The sequence below is a fragment of the Trachypithecus francoisi genome, unplaced genomic scaffold (assembly GCF_009764315.1).
Source record: "Trachypithecus francoisi isolate TF-2019V2 unplaced genomic scaffold, Tfra_2.0 Lachesis_group2, whole genome shotgun sequence".
NCBI classification, from domain to species: domain Eukaryota; kingdom Metazoa; phylum Chordata; class Mammalia; order Primates; family Cercopithecidae; genus Trachypithecus; species Trachypithecus francoisi.
Genome location: NW_022681465.1, coordinates 123,873,592 through 123,891,867, shown reverse-complemented (window position 1 = coordinate 123,891,867; position 18,276 = coordinate 123,873,592).

Sequence of the window (18,276 nt, the reverse complement as noted above, 5' to 3'; positions counted from 1 at the left end):
TGCCTTATGACACCACCCAGAGTGTGTTATAATCACCCAGAAAGGCACTGCTTGTTGTATCTTGTTGTGTGATTCAGTATCAAGTAGAAAGAAGGAGAAGGAGGAGGAGGAGGGGAGAGAGGTGGAGGAGGAGGAGAAAGAGGAAGACGGGAAATGGGACAATGCTGTGGGAAATCCAAGTGCAGCAGTCCTCCCTTACCCTCAGGAAATACGTTTCAAGACTTCCAGTGGGTGTGGGAAATGGACAGTACCAAGCCCTATATGTACAATGCACATATTTATTTTTTCTTCTTCATAATTTTATGGATAGAAGATTTATTCTTACATTACATCTTAGCAGCCTCAGCATCCTTTCTTTTTGTTTCATTATTAAGTGGAGAACTTATACTTTTTTACTTAGAAGAAACACTTTATGACTTCTTTTAGCATATCCGAATTACCAGCATCACAACTCTTGTTCTTTGGGGCCATTATTAGGTAGAATAGGGTTACCTGAACACAGCACTGTGATACCCTACAGTGGATCTGGTAACTGAGATGGCTACTATGCAACAGATGGGTGAAGAGTATCAGCAGCTTGGATATGCTGGATGAAGAGATGACCCACCTCCACAGTGGGATGAGGCAGGACAGCATGGGATTTTATCACAGTATTCATAATGTTATACAATTTAAAACTTAAAAATTGCTTATTTTTGGAATTTTTCATTTAGTATTTTCAGACCACAACTGAGCACTGGTAACTGACACTGCACAAAGTGAAATTGCCACAAATACTGGGGGAGTTATATACACTCCTTTGAGTGATTTTGAGGGTCTGGGCAATATATGGTGATTTTTATGACTGTTGATCTCAAAAAAGTCTCCAGTGGAACTCCCACATTTCTCAAAGCATTTATTCTTTAAAATGCAATAACCATTTATAATATATTTAAAGCCAAACTGGAACAGTAATCTAGGAATATAACATCTAAGAGTGTCACTACTCAGAAGGGAAATTAACGCAGCAGAGATACATGGAGCTATATCCGTGCATAGCTTTTCTCTCCTGGGAAACCCCAGAGTGGGAAATTGTCACCTGAGGCAAAACTATACAGAAGATTGATTTATTTTCAGTCCACCTAGGAAAGTGCTCCCCAGTGTCCTCGTGTACCCAGCAGGGTATTGGACCACTGGCAGGGATCGTTCCTCTATTGTAGGATATGTCGTTATATATATCCATTCACTCATTCGGCAGTTATACGTTGAGTGTCTACCGTGTACTATATGCTTGTGCCTTTGGGCCTGCCACAGTTGAATCTGGAATCGAGCTCGTGACAGTTTAAGATTTAAGATAGATGAGATCCCTGCCCTCTTGTTGCTTGCATTACAGTTGAGAAAGAAAGTCAGTAAGCTTGGCAATAAGTAAACACAATTACTTTAGCTCGTGATTTGAGCTGTAATGAAAAGATAATGAAAGAATACAATGAAGAGAGGCAGGCAAATGGGGCTATTTCATGGAAGATGGTCTGGGTACAGCACACTCACTGAGAGTGTGACATTCGAGATGAGGCTTGAACTGGGTGCCAGCCATATAAACACCTGGAGTGTTCTAGGCAGAGAAAATAGCTACAATGAAGGTCTTAGGATAGAACCTGTTGGGTGTATCCAGAGATAGAAGTTGGATGTGGCTGAAGTGCAGGGAGTAAGGAGCAGTGGGTAGAGTAGATGGTGCAGGCAGGGGCCGGCTTATGTAAGTCGTGCAGGCCTTAGCATGGAATGTGAGCGAACTCATAACTGCTCCTCCAATGGGGAGTTCTTAAAAGCACAAACATGAGCTGGCTTTCACTGAGCATGTATCATATTCCTACTACTGTTCCACACAAGACTCATCTCACCTCATCTAAGCATGCTCTCCCTAGACCTCACCCCCTTGGGCTTTGCCTATTCTATTTATTTTGCAAATGTTGCTTTAAACTTCACTTCCTTAGAAAAGCCCTCCCTGACCCTCCAACTCCCTACCCTCAGGCCAGGCTAGGATACCTGCCACACACTGTCATAAATACTTTGCCCCTTTTAGTCATAGCCCAGATTGTGGATTATGATTCTGTCTTTGATTATTTATTTGCCCCTCTCTCTTGATTGTGAGCACTGTGAGGCCAGGAATTGGGTCAGTTTTGGTCACTGCTGTTCTTTCAGCCCCTGCCATGATGCCTGGCACATGGAACATAGTCAGCAAATACTGCACTTGCTGATCCTGGAGGTATGTTCACTGCCCCAAGGAAGTGAATGTCAGTGGGTCTGATTCTGCCATTGCACATCTGCAGCGATCCTGTGAGGGTTTTAAACAGTCCCTGTAGATGTTGCTTTTTACCCAGCCTCTCAGCGACCCAGTGGGGCCCACTGGAGAGGGCTCTAGAGGCTTCCTGTTGAGTTGGGCTTGACATGGGAAGTCTGCCCAATAAGCATTACAAGTTCCCTGGGCCATGACAGTGTCTATCGAGCAAAGAAAGCATCTTGCATCCAAATATATCAGGTTACCCCTCAAGAAAAAGGAAGTTCTAAGAGAAAATCATTCTGCAGGCTTTGGGGATAAATTGGCCTATTACAAAATATGTGAATATATATAAATACAATAAAATGCCAAAGTGACACTGGAAAAATCAATAAATCTACTCAGCACTACGTATTAAATCAGTCCTTTAATACACATTTCTAAGGCAGCCACCCAGTTGAGAGAAATAAGTCAATTGTGAATCCCATAGCGACTAAGCTTTTTACCCTTTAATTTCAAAGCAGTTCGTTTATTTTGTTGCTTTACTTTGGACTTCGTTTGGACCACATCAGTATAGGTGACTGGTATACACACTAGGCAAATTCGCACACACACACCATGTACACACATAGAACACGTGCGTGTGTGTGTGAGGTAGTTTTAGTACCCAGCACAATATCTGGCACAAAGTAGGCACTATATAGCTATTTTTATTCAATATATCTTAAAAAAAAAACTCCATGAAAGGAAATGCCCTGCTCTTGATCACACTGACAAAAATTTTAAAAAAGTAAACATAAGTTTAAATGATTTGGCAAACATATTTTATTGCTTTAAAGTGAGATTTCTCTGCCGTGATTTCATATCATTTTCTGAAGTAAAATGAACAGAGTTGCTATATTATGAGTAAAGAGTAGCAGAGGGAGACATTGAGAACACTTGCAAGACTTCTAGATTTTGTACCAAACATCAGTGAAAGAGCAAATCTATGAGAAAGTTTAATTTTGGATATTTTGAGTTTGAAGTATTGAGGATATATCTATATGGAGATGTCTGGGAGGCAGTGACTTAAGTTAGAAGATAGAGTTAAATATTTGAGATGCAGGAGTGGGTAGTAAATACAGCCACAGCAAAACTAGCAATGCAGAACCTGAAGAGGTTCACTAAAGTAATTTGGAGGCATATAAATTTATCAGACATGGCCCTCTGTTCAAGGAGTTTACATTCCTTTCAGGTTGACAAGATATACTTGTCAACACTTGCAAGTTCAAAGGTTTGAGGAGAATAAATGATTAAGGTTAGAATAGTTGCCACAAGCTTCCAGAAAAATAAATAAATAAATAAATAAGACTTGAATTAGCCCTTGAAAACAGAGTGGAATTTGGAGAGGAAAATTTTTAGAAGACATTCAGGGATAATTGGAGCAAATCAGTCAAAATATTCTTGAAAACACATGGCAAATGCTGGATTTAATCCAAGCTAATTTTACTTCATAATATCAGGTAGAGTTTCATCTGAAGCTCTCCAAGTGTTAGCTTAAGGGATCTTCTCAAGCAGAACTGAATTGGTGGAAGCAATCAACCTAGCAGGTTAGTTGTACCCCTCTTTTCCCTTCTTCCCTTTCTCCGTCTTTTCTTTCTCTTTTCTTTTTTCCTTCCATCTTTACAATAATATTGACTAATCACCTTATGTGACCCCAGCACTAAACCCTCCTATATAGGTGCAATTCTACCAAAGAAATTAATCAATAGAAAACTGTGCCTGGAAATATATCTTAAAGAATGTAGCAGATTACTTTGCAGTCCCTATGTGAAGGGCAGCATTTTTTATTACCAACAGCCATTTTGCTTTGGCTCATTGGTTCAAACCCAAGAGAGAAATTTCCTTCTGTTATCAGGAACGGTTGGGCGTTTCCTGAGCAACTGGTTTGTTTCTGTATTATGAATACCATGGGTGTTGTAACTGTGTGTGCTTCCTCTTTAAATTAGTTGTGGCAAACGGGCTTGGGAACAAATCTGTGGCTCAGGTGTACTGAATCATAAACTGCAGGGTTAGGACAAGGGATTCAAAAAATCTCAACAAGTGATGCTCATGATTCAATGAACTTAAAAACTACAGCTTTTGTTTCCGTTTTTAAGACACAGTTTTGTAATAACTGTTTGGCCAGTGATTGCATTCCAATATAGCCCCAGGAAGCATGTACAGTTTACGATCACAAGCAAGGAATTCTTCTGACATTTGGCATAGAATTTGCAAGTAACTTCAATTTAAAAATTCCATAAAGTTAGAGAAGAGTTCTAGAAAGTTAGGAATTCTCTATTTGTAGTTTTAGAGTGTACTTAAAAGAATTGCAGTTATTTACATTAGTATTTCTTATTATATCAAGCACAAAGAAGGGGCTCCATAAATATCTGAAGAATTTAACTTTTTTTTTTTTTTTTTGAGAGAGAGAGTCAGAAAAGTTAAATGACTCAATCAAGGTCATTCAACTACTTAGATGCAGAAACCACTGCTGGTGCTAGGACTCACATTTTTGATTCATAGTCCAGTGTTCTCTCTGCAGTACCAGCTCCATAAAGAAAATTGATGGCTCTGTAAATAAAGTTTTCTGTATTTTTTTGTTTTTTTTAACCACGTACTTAAGCAATCCCACCTGAATCCCCTTAGTTCCCTAGCTTACTCAGCCAGGGTGAAACTATTAAACAAACCTTCAGTCTACCCAGAGCAGTCCTTCATTTGCCCTCAAAAACCTTTTACTTACTTTTTTTATGACTATAATAAGAGAAAAGGTTTTAGAAGACATTCAGGGATAATTTCATGAAAATAAGTATTCATGAACATAACTAAAAATTTAAGCATTGATTTTAGTTGATGGGTCCATGGTTAAGTTTTTGGTAGATCAGAATGTTATGAGATCCTAGCATGTTGAAGTCTCAACTGGGTACCCCTACAGGTTTAAATGTTGACTTTGCCATTATCTAGAGCAGTGGTTCTCAAATGTGGTGCAGGAAGGAACTATTGAACTTTTCATTTATCACATCCTTGTAAAATGTTGTGTACTTTTAATAGCACGTGCAATAATAGTATGTGTATATAATCTGTACACAGAGATGTAATTTATAAATAAGTATACACATGTGGATTTGTGCCTTTAAAAATGGATATGAATACTTGTAAGTTTCAGACCACTGATAGAGTTCTGAAAACTAATTTTTCTATTGTATCTACCTAAGACTACTGAGAGTAGCAAACCACATAGTCATTTTCTTCTCTCCCTGTCTCTCTCCTGCCCTCCTTTCTTTTCTCTCGTTTTCTTTCTTTTCTTTTTTTTCTTCCTGAGAACGTTTTCCAGGGGTGGATCTGAATTTTCAATAAACTGAACTCAAAAAGGTACCACTTACAAAATTAAACCAATCACCAGTTACAATAGTGAGTAAGCATTTTAACCATTAGCCAAACTCAACAGCTGCAATGCCACTTTGTCTCAAAATATTCTCTGAAATATCAACCTAATTTCCCTAAATACAAAGAATCTGGCTATGATCAATACAGTCGTTTTTTAAGATCACACACTTAACTTTACATACTTGGCCAGAAACACATAAGGAGGAAGTTTTTGTTGTTGTTGTTTTGTTTTTGTTTTTGTTTGTTCATTGACCAGTTATTTTAATATGTTTCTAGCCTATTTTTTTAAAAAGTCAAAAGGTCTATTTAATTATTTTTAAAATGTTTAGTTCACCTTCTCACAAGAGGATTTTCACATATTTAAAAGCATTTTTTCTATAAAGAAATAATAAATCTTTTAGCTGATTATGGAACATTCTAAGTATATAATAATTAGATTTAAGAGGATTCTTTTGGAGATGCAATTTAAAAATTCTAAATGCATGATACACACTTCTATGAAAAGCATAATAATCACCTATACAATTAGCTAAATGATTCTCTTGAGTTCAAGAATATAAATTGGTGAGTGGCTATCTGCATTAATCAGATAATTTCCATGTTTTACTTCGGGATGTAGACTTCTAAAAATATTGCTTTGTGAGTTTTATTTTAAATAATAACTCATTGAAATGGAAGTGGAAAAGTAGATTTAATCCATGCTTAATATTTGTCTGATTTTTGAAGGATTTAGCGCTGTTCCTCAGAGAACCATGTAGGAAAGGTAAAAGAGCCCATCTAGAAGCTTCTTGGATTAGTTTGCTCATTCATTTCATCCATTCATTTACTTAACATTTATTGAATGCTTATTTTGCACCACAGTCATGTATGTGAGCTATAAACTGATGCATAACAGTTGTGATTGCTGACTTATAGGGTATCAACTTCAAATGACAGACTGACATTTGATAAGAATACCAATGATATCCTATTACATTTATTAATCATTACTTGTAATTTGTTTTATAATAATTTTATTGCACATACCAGTAAAAAAACCACAACTTCTAGAGCTATGTTTGAGGTCCTATGCTAGTCCCTTTAGATTTTCTCTGATGCTTTTAAATACCCTGCAAGTTGAAACGGGCTGTACTCAGAACCCAGAAAATGTGGCTCGGTTCTCTTGAAATCTGAGTTATCTGAGTCACCCAGAACAAATTATTTGATCTCTCATTGCCTCTGTTGCTCATGCACAATATGGGGGAAACAAAATCATCTATGATTTAAATAGGGCTACTGTAAATATTAAATGAATTGATAATATGCAAAGAACTTAGAACAGCACTTGACACTAAGAACGATGTGTTTGCTATCACTATGATTGTTGCCGTTGCTATTTGTATTTTAATTGACAAGAAATAATATACTAGTATTAAAAAGAGGGTTATTTACATATTAACTTTGCTTGGGATGAAGTAAAGCAAGCCTTTTTATAGAAAAAAATGTGATTTTGTCCTTGAAGGTTGGGTAGGATTTCAATTCAAGTAAGAAAAGGTGGAATGAAATGGGTATAGGCATTGATATGTGATAATGCAAAGTAAGTATTTAAAAAAAAAAGAATTTAGACAATTTGACCCAGCAATCCCATTATTGGTACATACCCAAAGGATTATAAATCATTCTGCTATAAAGACACATGCACGTATGTTCATTGCAGCACTATTTACAATAGCAAAGACTTGGAACCAGCCCAAATGCCCATCAAGATAGACTGGATAAAGAAAATGTGGCACATATACACCATGGAATACTATGCAGCCATAAAAAGAATGAGTTCATATCCTTTGCAGGGACATGGATGAAGCTGGAAACCATCAGCAAACTAACACAGGAACAGGAAACCAAACACCGCATGTTCTCACTCATAAGTGGTAGCTGAACAATGAGAACACATGGACACAGAGAGGGGAACATCACACACTGGCGCCTATTGGGGGTGGAGGGAAAGGGGAGGGAAAGCAATAGAACAAGTAGCTAATGCATGTGGAGCTTAAAACCTAGATGACGGGTTAATAGGTGCAGCAAACCACCATAGCACATGTATACCTATGTAACAAACCTGCATTTTCAGCATATGTATCCCAGAACTTAGAGTAAAAAAAAAAAAAATAGAATTCGGCAGTCTGGCATGTAAGATATATAGCAATAAGAATACAAAGGCCAGATTATAAAGTACTATGGTTTGGACTATAAAGACAGAGCAGGGCAGATGTCTGCGTGTGTGTGTGTGTGTGTGTGTATGTATGGTGTGTGTATGTGTAGACATGCATACAAAAGTGAACATGCATCCATTCGCACTGGAAAATTCATTGACCATGATAACAGTTTGACTCTCAAGTTATTATTTTCTTTATTTAATTGTCCTCATATAATCTTAGCACTTGTCAAAAGCTGATCTGAAAAGGAGCTTTAGGAACAAAGGACATTGCCTAGGCACAAATAATCACTTCATTTATGTTAATAGCACCCCAAGTCAGGAGAGCAGTTATCAGTGAAACAGACCAAAAATTAGACTAAGATCAAAATTACTGGCCCAAGCACAGTATTAATTTTCTGATTGATGGTAACAGAAAACTATTGGGCTGAGCTTCAGCTGTATTTCAGGGAACCTGTACATTTCTTCTAATTTATAAAGTATAATAAATGAATTACCAAGAAGGATTAGTTGTCAGCTAGAAGACACAGTGTGAAGGATGAAGCATTCCTGTATTCCCCTGATGTCAGTTGATCTATTAAATTAACAAGTATATAGATAGATTATTTAAAGATCAATTTAGCCAAGAATTGCTTTCAAATGAATACATCAGGCATCAAGCCTTTTTTTTTTCCTAGATCGTTTTGTAATTGGAATACATATTACACACAACTTCTCATCACAGGACTCAAGCAGTTTCAATCAGGAGGCTTTGCTCTTTCTGCAAAGTGTGTGAAAATCAAAAATGAGCAGATCCACTTCATTATGTATAATGAGGAGATCTGTAGTTACTCTAAGTAATCGCTGAAAAGAATTGCTAGAAAAATACTCCTTGCTCACATCACTGGCACTGGGCTAACACTTGTCTCTCAGAAAATCTTTTCAGCATGAAAGTTTTGGAATTAAGTTCCTAATAAACTTAGAAAGTCCAACAGCTGTGAGTAATTATGATACAAGCATATCAATCCATGTGCAAACAGATTTATTCGGTAAGCTCCAATCCTCTTGCTAACCCTTCACTGCAATAATTAAGCACACTCTAATGAGTTTGTTAGTAATTTCCATATGATTTTCCTCCTAATTATTATTTGAGTTGCCCATGTTTATAATACTTAGTAATATCCTTAAAGTATCAATGGTGAAGACACAATTTTGGCTGGTGTATTAATTTGTATTTTATTATTCGTATGCTAAATAAACTAGGAGAAAGCATTCATTTAAAGGTCAAAATTTTTGGAATAGGATTTTATGTGTGTGTATGCTCATTTCTTATACACTTACTCAATACCCATGAAGCAAATGAGTCATCTTAGCCTAAATCAGGTCATGCCTTTCCCTGCTTAAAGAACTCCGAGTTCTTATCATGGCTTTCAAATGCCATTCTGACTTTGTCTCTCTTTTTTTTTTTTTTTTTTTTTTTGAGACGGAGTCTCGCTCTGTCGCCTGGGCTGGAGTGCAGTGGCCGGTTCTCAGCTCACTGCAAGCTCCGCCTCCCGGGTTTATGCCATTCTCCTGCCTCAGCCTCCGAGTAGCTGGGACTACAGGCGCCCGCCACCTCGCCCGGCTAGTTTTTTTTTTTTTTTTTTTTTTTTTTTTTGGTATTTTTTAGTAGAGACGGGGTTTCACCGTGTTAGCCAGGATGGTCTCCATCTCCTGACCTCGTGATCCGCCCGTCTCGGCCTCCCAAAGTGCTGGGATTACAGGCTTGAGCCACCGCGCCTGGCCTGACTTTGTCTCTTATCACTTGCTACATAATTGGTTTCAGAATACTGACCTTCTTCCTACTTCACAAAAAGGCCAAACTGATTTATACTATAGGGTCTTTGAACTTAGGACAGTCATGCCAGTTTTATCCTTTTCCCATCATTTTATATAGATGGTTCCCTTTTATCATCCAAAAGGGGTCCACTCAGATATCACTTCATCAGGGAAAACCTTGACTTTTAGCAGCAATAGAGCTTTAGCCAGCCATTCTCTATCATCTCACCCAATCTTACTGTTTTTTAAAGAAAACCCATCACTCTTTTAAATAAGCTAGTTGGTTTATTCACTCCTCTTTCGTACACCTAGAATCTAAGCTTCATGATATGTAAGGACAGCATGTGCTAGATCTCCTTCATTTCTTTTTCTTTACCATGGACCAGGCACTGTTTTCCTTAGACAGTGCCTGGTCCATGGTAAATTCTTAATGAATATTTTTACAATGAATGATTTGCTGAATGGATAGCTGGAGCAGGAAGGAATTTCAGCTATCTGATCTACCCCTCAGTTTATAGATGAGTAAACTGAAGTATATTTGCATCTATGATTTGTCACCAAAATGACACAGCCTGATAGTGCAGTTCTAGGAAATTATGTCCCAAGCTTTCTGACTCCAATGCACTCGTCATCCTACTGCCTGCCTTCACTTTTTTTCATCTGTCTTGTTGTGGTTGTTGAGGTATATGTTTACACACGATATGTACTCGGGCACCATTTAAAGATTTTGAGAATTAAAACCATACCAACTTCAATTCTTTCTAGCTATATGGACAAATCTCTGAACCTCCTGGGCTTTGGTTATCTCATTTCTGATATGGATAGTAGTCATGTACTAGCTGTGCCCCATCAGACAAGTGATCGTGAGCACCAAGTAACAAAACAAATTGCAGATTTGCTTGGTATTACCGGTCGCGGTGGCTCACGCCTGTAATCCCAGCACTTTGGGAGGCTGAGGCAGGTGTATCACCTGAGGTCAGGAGTTCAAGACCAGCCTGGTCAACATGGCAAAACCTTGCCTCTAACTAAAAATACAAAATTAGCTGGGCGTGGTGGCACATGCTTGTAATCCCAGCTACTCAGGAGGCTGAGGCGGGAGAATTGCTTCAACCCATGACGTGGAGGTTGCCGTGAGCCAAGGTCATACCACTGCACTTCAGCCTGGGCAACGAGAGCGAAACTCTGTCACAAAAACAAAAATATTATTTGGTAAACTGGAAAAATATACCTTGCAATGATAATAATTAAGACCCAGATACCACTTAGTAACACGGTATAAAGCAGAAATTAATTCTTGTTATTCTTGTTACATACACCTTTAAATGATTCTGACACTGAAATTCCATAGATATCATGTAAGGCATTGTTACCTATAGAGAAATAGAAACAAAAATAGAAATGGAAATATATATATAATATATATACATATATATATTATATATACTATATAATATATACAGTACATATATAATAAGTATATTATATATACTTCTGTTTATATAATACACTTATTATATATACTTAGAAGTATATATAATATACAAAAATAAAAATAGAAGTATATATATTATATATAATAAATATATATATATTTCTTTCTCTTAAGCTTAATGGTTCTCAAAGAGTGGTCCTCAAATCAGCATATCACCACCACCTGAAAACTTGTCAGAAATGCAAAAACCCTGGCCGACCTCAGACCTACTGAAGTGAAAACCTTAGGAGTCAGCTAAACAATCCATGTTTTATCAAGCCCTCCAGGGAATTCTGATGCCCATTCAAGTTTGAGAACCTTTGCCTTATATTATTGAATAAGGCAAACAAAATAACTTTTGTAATTAATGAAGCCTTACTGTATCCATGCATATGTTTATAGAAGTTCATTGCAAAACCTAAAAGTTAATACTGCCTCAAAATCTAAAAAATTAAAATTGCATCAATATGTGTCACCTACTTATTTTCATGACAGAAGGCTCGCAGAACCAAATAAACCACGGGGAGTAGTCATCCATAATGAGATGGGAGACCAATAATTTATCACCTATATATCATGGCTGATTGGAGAAGGAGGTCATTATAATTACAAAGACACTCCTTCTAATTAGGCAGTTCAGTGAGGAAGTAAGGAACTTATCGAGATGGTTCAGGAAAAACAACAGCAAAAACCACATTTGGTTTTTGTGAAAAGATGGTCACTGGTGTTTTCTCCCAGAATTCTTGTTACATTTCTCAAACAATCCTTCTGGAATTGACAAGGGAACAGAATGTACGGCTGTAATGGCTTACTAAATCTTACAAAGACAGTAAAAGTTACTGAGCATCAAAATCAATTTTAATCATGAAACAAATAGGTATTAGAGTCAAATCTGTCCACTTCACTTAGAACTCAGTGAACCTGGGCTAGTTAGTTAACTTTCTCTGAGCTTCAGCTTCCTCGTCAGTAAAATGGGAATTATAAAACCTGCTTCAGAAACTTGTTGCAAAGACTAAATAAAAATGCATTTAAAGGACTCACTAACATACCACCATGCCTGGCACAAAAATAATACTCATGACAGAGCACGGTGGCTTATGCCTGTAATCCTAGCACTTCGGGAGGCCGAGGTGGGCAAATCGTGAGGTCAGGAGTTTGAGACCAGCCTGACCAGCATGGTGAAACCCCTTCTCTACTAACAATACAAAAATTAGACAGGAATGGTGGTGTACGCCTGTAATCCCAGCTACTCTGGAGGCTGAGGCAAGAGAATCGCTTGAACCCAGGAGGCAGAGGTTGTAGTGAGCCAAGATTGTGCCATTGCACTCCAGCCTGGGCGACAGAGCGAGACTCTGTCTCAAAATACATATGTGTGTGTGTGTGTGTGTGTGTGTGGTGTGTGTGTGTGTGTGTGTGTGCGTGCGCATACACACTCACTGGTGGCTTCCCATTTTCATCCATCTTTAAGTAAAAAGCAGCAAATAGTTCTCTTTAAGGCTTTTTCTCTTTGCTTACTGTTTTCTGAAATATCAGGTATTCAGGGAATGAGAAGGAGACAATGAATGTGAGAAGAGAGACATGATCTCAACATATAGCAACTTAAGTGTCAGCAAGATGGTATTTACAAAATGAGCCCTTTTCTGCTGAGACGACAGAATACAGTTGACAGACAGACTTAAGTTGCTATCGCAAAGATACATGCGACACACAAGTAGCCTCCTTTTCACTCCTGCTCCTCATCTTCCTACACACAAACATGTACATATGTTTTTTATACACACACACTCATGCGCACTAAACTGAATCTATTGTGAGCCGTTATTACCTATATGATGTGAAGCCATTGTTTCTTACCATTCTTGTGAAGTATAACACAAGTATCATAGCAGAGCTTAAAATCAAAAGATTTAAGAGAGAAAGAATAAGTGTAGTAGAACTGTAAAAAGATTGGACATACAGAATTCTTCAGTGGAGGAAATGCAATGCTTGGCTTAACTCAGTGAACTCAGAGAAGAAATTAAGTACTAATCTTGATATCATTTGTATGTGCACACTAAGTTTCTGCATAGATACCCAGCCCCTCTTAGCATGTTTGTATGGATGTAGTATGTGAAAAAGGGGAACAGTGCAGGGATCATGTCTTCTTTGGAAGAAGGTGTTGGAAATTGCCCCACACATAAATTACAGGACACAGCAATGCCACAGTGCTCAGCGTATGTTCCCACCACTCACTGCAAAGGGATGTGACTTTGTAATGACACCACAGCAGAAAGCTTCTCTCAAACAGCCTGCCCTGGAATTATTGTTAAATCATCTATGCATTAATTACAGCTCCTGGGTTTTCTTTTTAACAGTTTTATAGAGGTATATTTTATATATCATAATCTTGTCCATCTGAGGGTACAATTCAATGATTTTTGGTAACTTTACTGAAATGCCATAACCACAAATCAGTTTTAGAACATTTTTGTCCCCCCAGTAAGATCCTTCATGCCCATTTATAGTTCATCTTCATTCCCACACCCAGCCCTAGGCAATGACTAATCTGTTTCCTGTCTCTATAAATTTGCCGTTTCTGGATATTTCCTACCAGTGGAATCATACAATATGCGGTCGCTTGTGTCTAGATTCTTTCACTTGGCATAATCTTTTTTGTGGTTTAAACATGATGTAGCCTGCGTCAGTGGTTCATTTTTTTTTTCCACTGCTGAATAATATTCCAACTGCTTCTGTTAAAAATAAAAAGGGGTATAAATAAATGAATATTTATTTATATCTCTATAAAAACTGGAGGGTAACACATTTCCAGTGAAGAGTAAGATCCAGATTCAGAGTCAAGTTTTGTTCTCTGGATCGCACATGAAGACTTGCCTGATTATACTTTCGTTCTCATTTATTTGTTCATCTCATGAAGAAAACATCATGTCAATGTTGGTTTCCCTACATCACTTAAAAATAATAATTTCACAATAGGTTATTCAAACCCTAAATGGTGGAAATACAGAAGCAATTTCTGGCCAACTGTGGTTAAAAAACAAAGTTCTAGGCATTCGTTTGGAGGGTGCTATGATGCAAATACGTGTTAGGTAATGCAATTGAGTTAAACATTATTATAGTATTAAGATGAGTCACAGGAATCTGAAAATAAGTAGCAGATTCATTACTTTTAATATTTGGAAGTAAATTAATTCAGTATCTCATAGTTTTGCTGATTTCATTTTTTTCATATTCTAATATCGTATCAGAAGGATTACTGCAATATTTACATATTGTCTTTGCTGCATGCAATATAGTTACCCTCTCAAATTATCCACCTGGATCCATTTAATTTCATAATGGGCTTCTCTGGAAGTTGAATTGTGGAATGTCATAAATGTTCAGGGAAAGAATGCCACTGTGGACTCAGAAATTACATTAAAAAAGCTTCCAGTACACATGCTAAATAAAAATGGGTCCTATAAAGTTCATTAACTAAACAAATTAAACAAGCTTGGTAAAAGCTGTTTCACATGAAATTCCTGAAGCAGCATAAATGTACTTTGCAACCTGAGGCCCTTGTTATTCTCACACAACATATTCCTTTTTCTCTTTTCCCAATTTCTCTTCTAAGTGAAGCAAATGTTTCTTTCTTTCCCTGGGATGGGAGAAGTTCTTCCAAAGATAGTGGGGATTTTAAGACTGAAGCAATTCCAGAGTGTTGAAAAGGGGTTAGTAGGTAGATTTTGTAATGACAAAACAATAACAGTAAGGGTGATGACATGCACTCAGTAAATGGTAGCTACTATTTTGAATCAGGCACTCTGCTACAGCCATTAGGAGGCTGAAATAAGATAAATGCCTCATGACGTAGCTTCTACCATTGTTCCCATATGGCAGATGAACAAACTGAGGCTCAAAGAGGTCAACTAACTTATCCAAATTCACAAAACTGAGGGTCAGAGCCAGGACTTAACTCTAGCTCTGTGTAATCTTACAGCCCATGTTCTTAACAATCATACTAAATGTCTTTCAAAATGACAGGCACAAGACCTGTCCCTTTCACTCCTGCTGGTACTCAATGACATACAGTCATGCATCTTTCAACACCAAGAATATGTTCTGAGAAATGCATCATTCGGCGATTTCATCATTGTGGGAATATGCGAGTGCTCTTACATGCATCCAGGTGGTATAGCCTACTACACACCGAGGCTGTATGGGATAGCCTAGGCTACACACCTGTACAACATGTTATTGTACTGAATACTGGAGGCAATTGAAACACAATGGGAAGTATTTGTGTATCTGAACACAGAAAAGGTACAGTAAAAATATAGTATTATAATTTCATGGGATTACTGTCATACATGGGGTCTGAAGTTGACTGAAGCATTATTATGTGGTGCATGACTATACACTAACAAGTCAAGTGACCTCTTAGGACTTAGTCTATTAATCTAAAGGATGAGAAGCACAGTCTACATCAGGTGTCTTTTCTTGAGCATAGTCAAATTTTCATTTTCCCAATGTCTTATAATGACTCATGACTGAGTGAAGGAGGAATCAGTGCAAATTGCTTGCTGGGATGGAAACAGGTGCTAGAAGTAAGGAAAAAGCAATGTTCAAACGCAAAGGAAGGGTGGAGGAGAAAAGGTGTGGCGTTGCCACAGGGACTCATAGCAAGCAACAATAAAATCCAGCTTGGAAATCAACCAGAAAATCCTCCTGCATCTCAGAGGCTTCTTTCATGTTCTTTACAGGAAACACTTATGTGTTCCTTTCCCTTTGTCAGGGACATATAATTTAGAAAGCAGAGAATTTTTTCTTTCTATTTATTTTTCCTTTTTTTTCAGTAAACATGAAGGATTAAAGGGAAATACACAACAGCACTTTTAAAGGATGCTTTTTCATAAGTCTTTCAGTGGATGTTATCCAGTAAATAAGAGTTTCACAGTATGTTATCAATGTTAGTTTGGAGAAGGAAAGGTCAAAAAGTTAAACCTTGATATCTTTATCTTTTCACAAAGGTTATTTCTGAAGGAGCTATATGTAAAAGGAAAAACAAAAGGCAAATATATATACACACATATATATGGATATATAATACCTATATTACAACATAGTTCTTCCACTCCTAATTATATGCCTAATGCTGGACTTGAGTGTCTATTACTTTTTAAACTACACTTGTGCTATTATTTTTCGTATAATAAAATGAGAAGAAATATGGAATTCTCTCCGGGTCCCCAGATTGCTGTCAGAGCCAGCTTGGTTTACTTTATATTACCCACCTAGCTCCAGTACACACCTGAATTTGTGTCTCTTGCTCCAACACAACATATATATACACACACACACACACACACACACACATATATATGTGCATATATATGTTTTCATATATATATATGTTGTTTTCTTATATATATGAAAAACAACAAAAATCCTTTCCTGCGTCACTCCAGGTAATGGGTTTCACTTTGTAACTATTCTTTTCTGCAAAAGGTTTGTGTTATTATCCTTGGGTATTATTTTCTGATGGTTTCAGTCATCAGAAATGGGTCATTATTGAAGCACTGGCTTATTTATGAAAGATGTTATTAAACACTGTGGAAATACGGTTATTTCCATTAAAATACCAAAAGAAAGGAGAAATATAAAAACATAAGAGGTAGTTCTGAAGAAACCAAGCTAAACCTCAGAATATGAAACAATTGGTACTAAAAGGTGTTGTTGGAACTAATTTTCTCTTGGTGGCGATCCTGCTTCACTTCGGTTGGACAAATGCTATGGGGCAAGATACACAAATTCAGCTAGGCAGGTAATATCAATGCGCGAACCAGACTGACTGTGATAGCAACCTGGGGACATAGAGAGAATTCCATATGTCCCCTCATCTTATCATATGAAAAATAACAGCGCAAGTACAGTTTAAAAAGTAAGAGATGGCCGGGCGCGGTGGCTCAAGCCTGTAATCCCAGCACTTTGGGAGGCCGAGACGGGCAGATCACGAAGTCAGGAGATCGAGACCATCCTGGCTAACATGGTGAAACCCCGTCTCTACTAAAAAATACAAAAATCTAGCCGGGCGAGGTGGCGGGCGCCTGTAGTCCCAGCTACTCGGGAGGCTGAGGCAGGAGAATGGCGTAAACCCGGGAGGCGGAGCTTGCAGTGAGCTGAGATCCGGCCACTGCACTCCAGCCCGGGCGACAGAGCGAGACTCCGTCTCAAAAAAAAAAAAAAACAGTAAGAGACATTCAAGCCCAGCATTAGACATATAAATGGGTGTGGAAGGACTACGGCAAGCCATATGGCTCATGAAAAGGACGCAGCTATAATTCAACTCAAGCCAATTGCTCATTCCATCTTTTCTGAAAGTTTGGGTCAAATTCTAAAGCAGGATAACAGTTGTTCACAGTTGAAAGGAGAGAATGCAGCAATTGAAAGGCCCTTAAATACACGGATAGGATTTGGAGATGTGGGACAATTTCTCTACCTTGTTTATTTCTTGTAGGTAATTTGGAACTTTCGTGGGTTCCAGGAGTTGAGGTGTGATGATACCAAAGATGGGACTTTAAATGACTCTGATAATGCTATGTAAGGTGGTTTGGGATAAGGAAACCAGTCCTAAGACATTACAGTAGACTGCAGAAGAGACATAAATGTAGGAGTTAGCACAATAGCATTGGAAACGACCAGACAGAGGAGAGGCTGGTGGAGTTGATGGATCCACAGTGGGGTTAAAGATCCAAGAAAATAGCCCATTGACAGAAACTGTTGAGACAGATGACTCTACTGACAAAGCAGGACCATAAGAAAAGGAGGATGGCCAGGCGCGGTGGCTCACGCCTGTAAATCCCAGAACTTTGGAAGGCTGAGGCAGGTGGATCACCTGAGGTCGGGAGTTCGAGAGAAGCCTGACCAACATGGTGAAATCCTGTCTCTACTAAAAATACAAAAATTAGCCGAGGGTGGTGGCATGTGCCTGTAGTCCCAGCTACTCAGGAGGCTGAGGCAGGAGAATCACTTGAACCTGGGAGGAGGATGTTGCAGTGAGCCGAGATCCCACCATTGCACTCCAGCCCTGGCGACAGAGAGACTCCATCTAAAAAAAAAAAAAAAAAGAAAAGGAGGATATTGCGAAGGGAAGGTGCTGAGTTCATTCAGCATTTACTG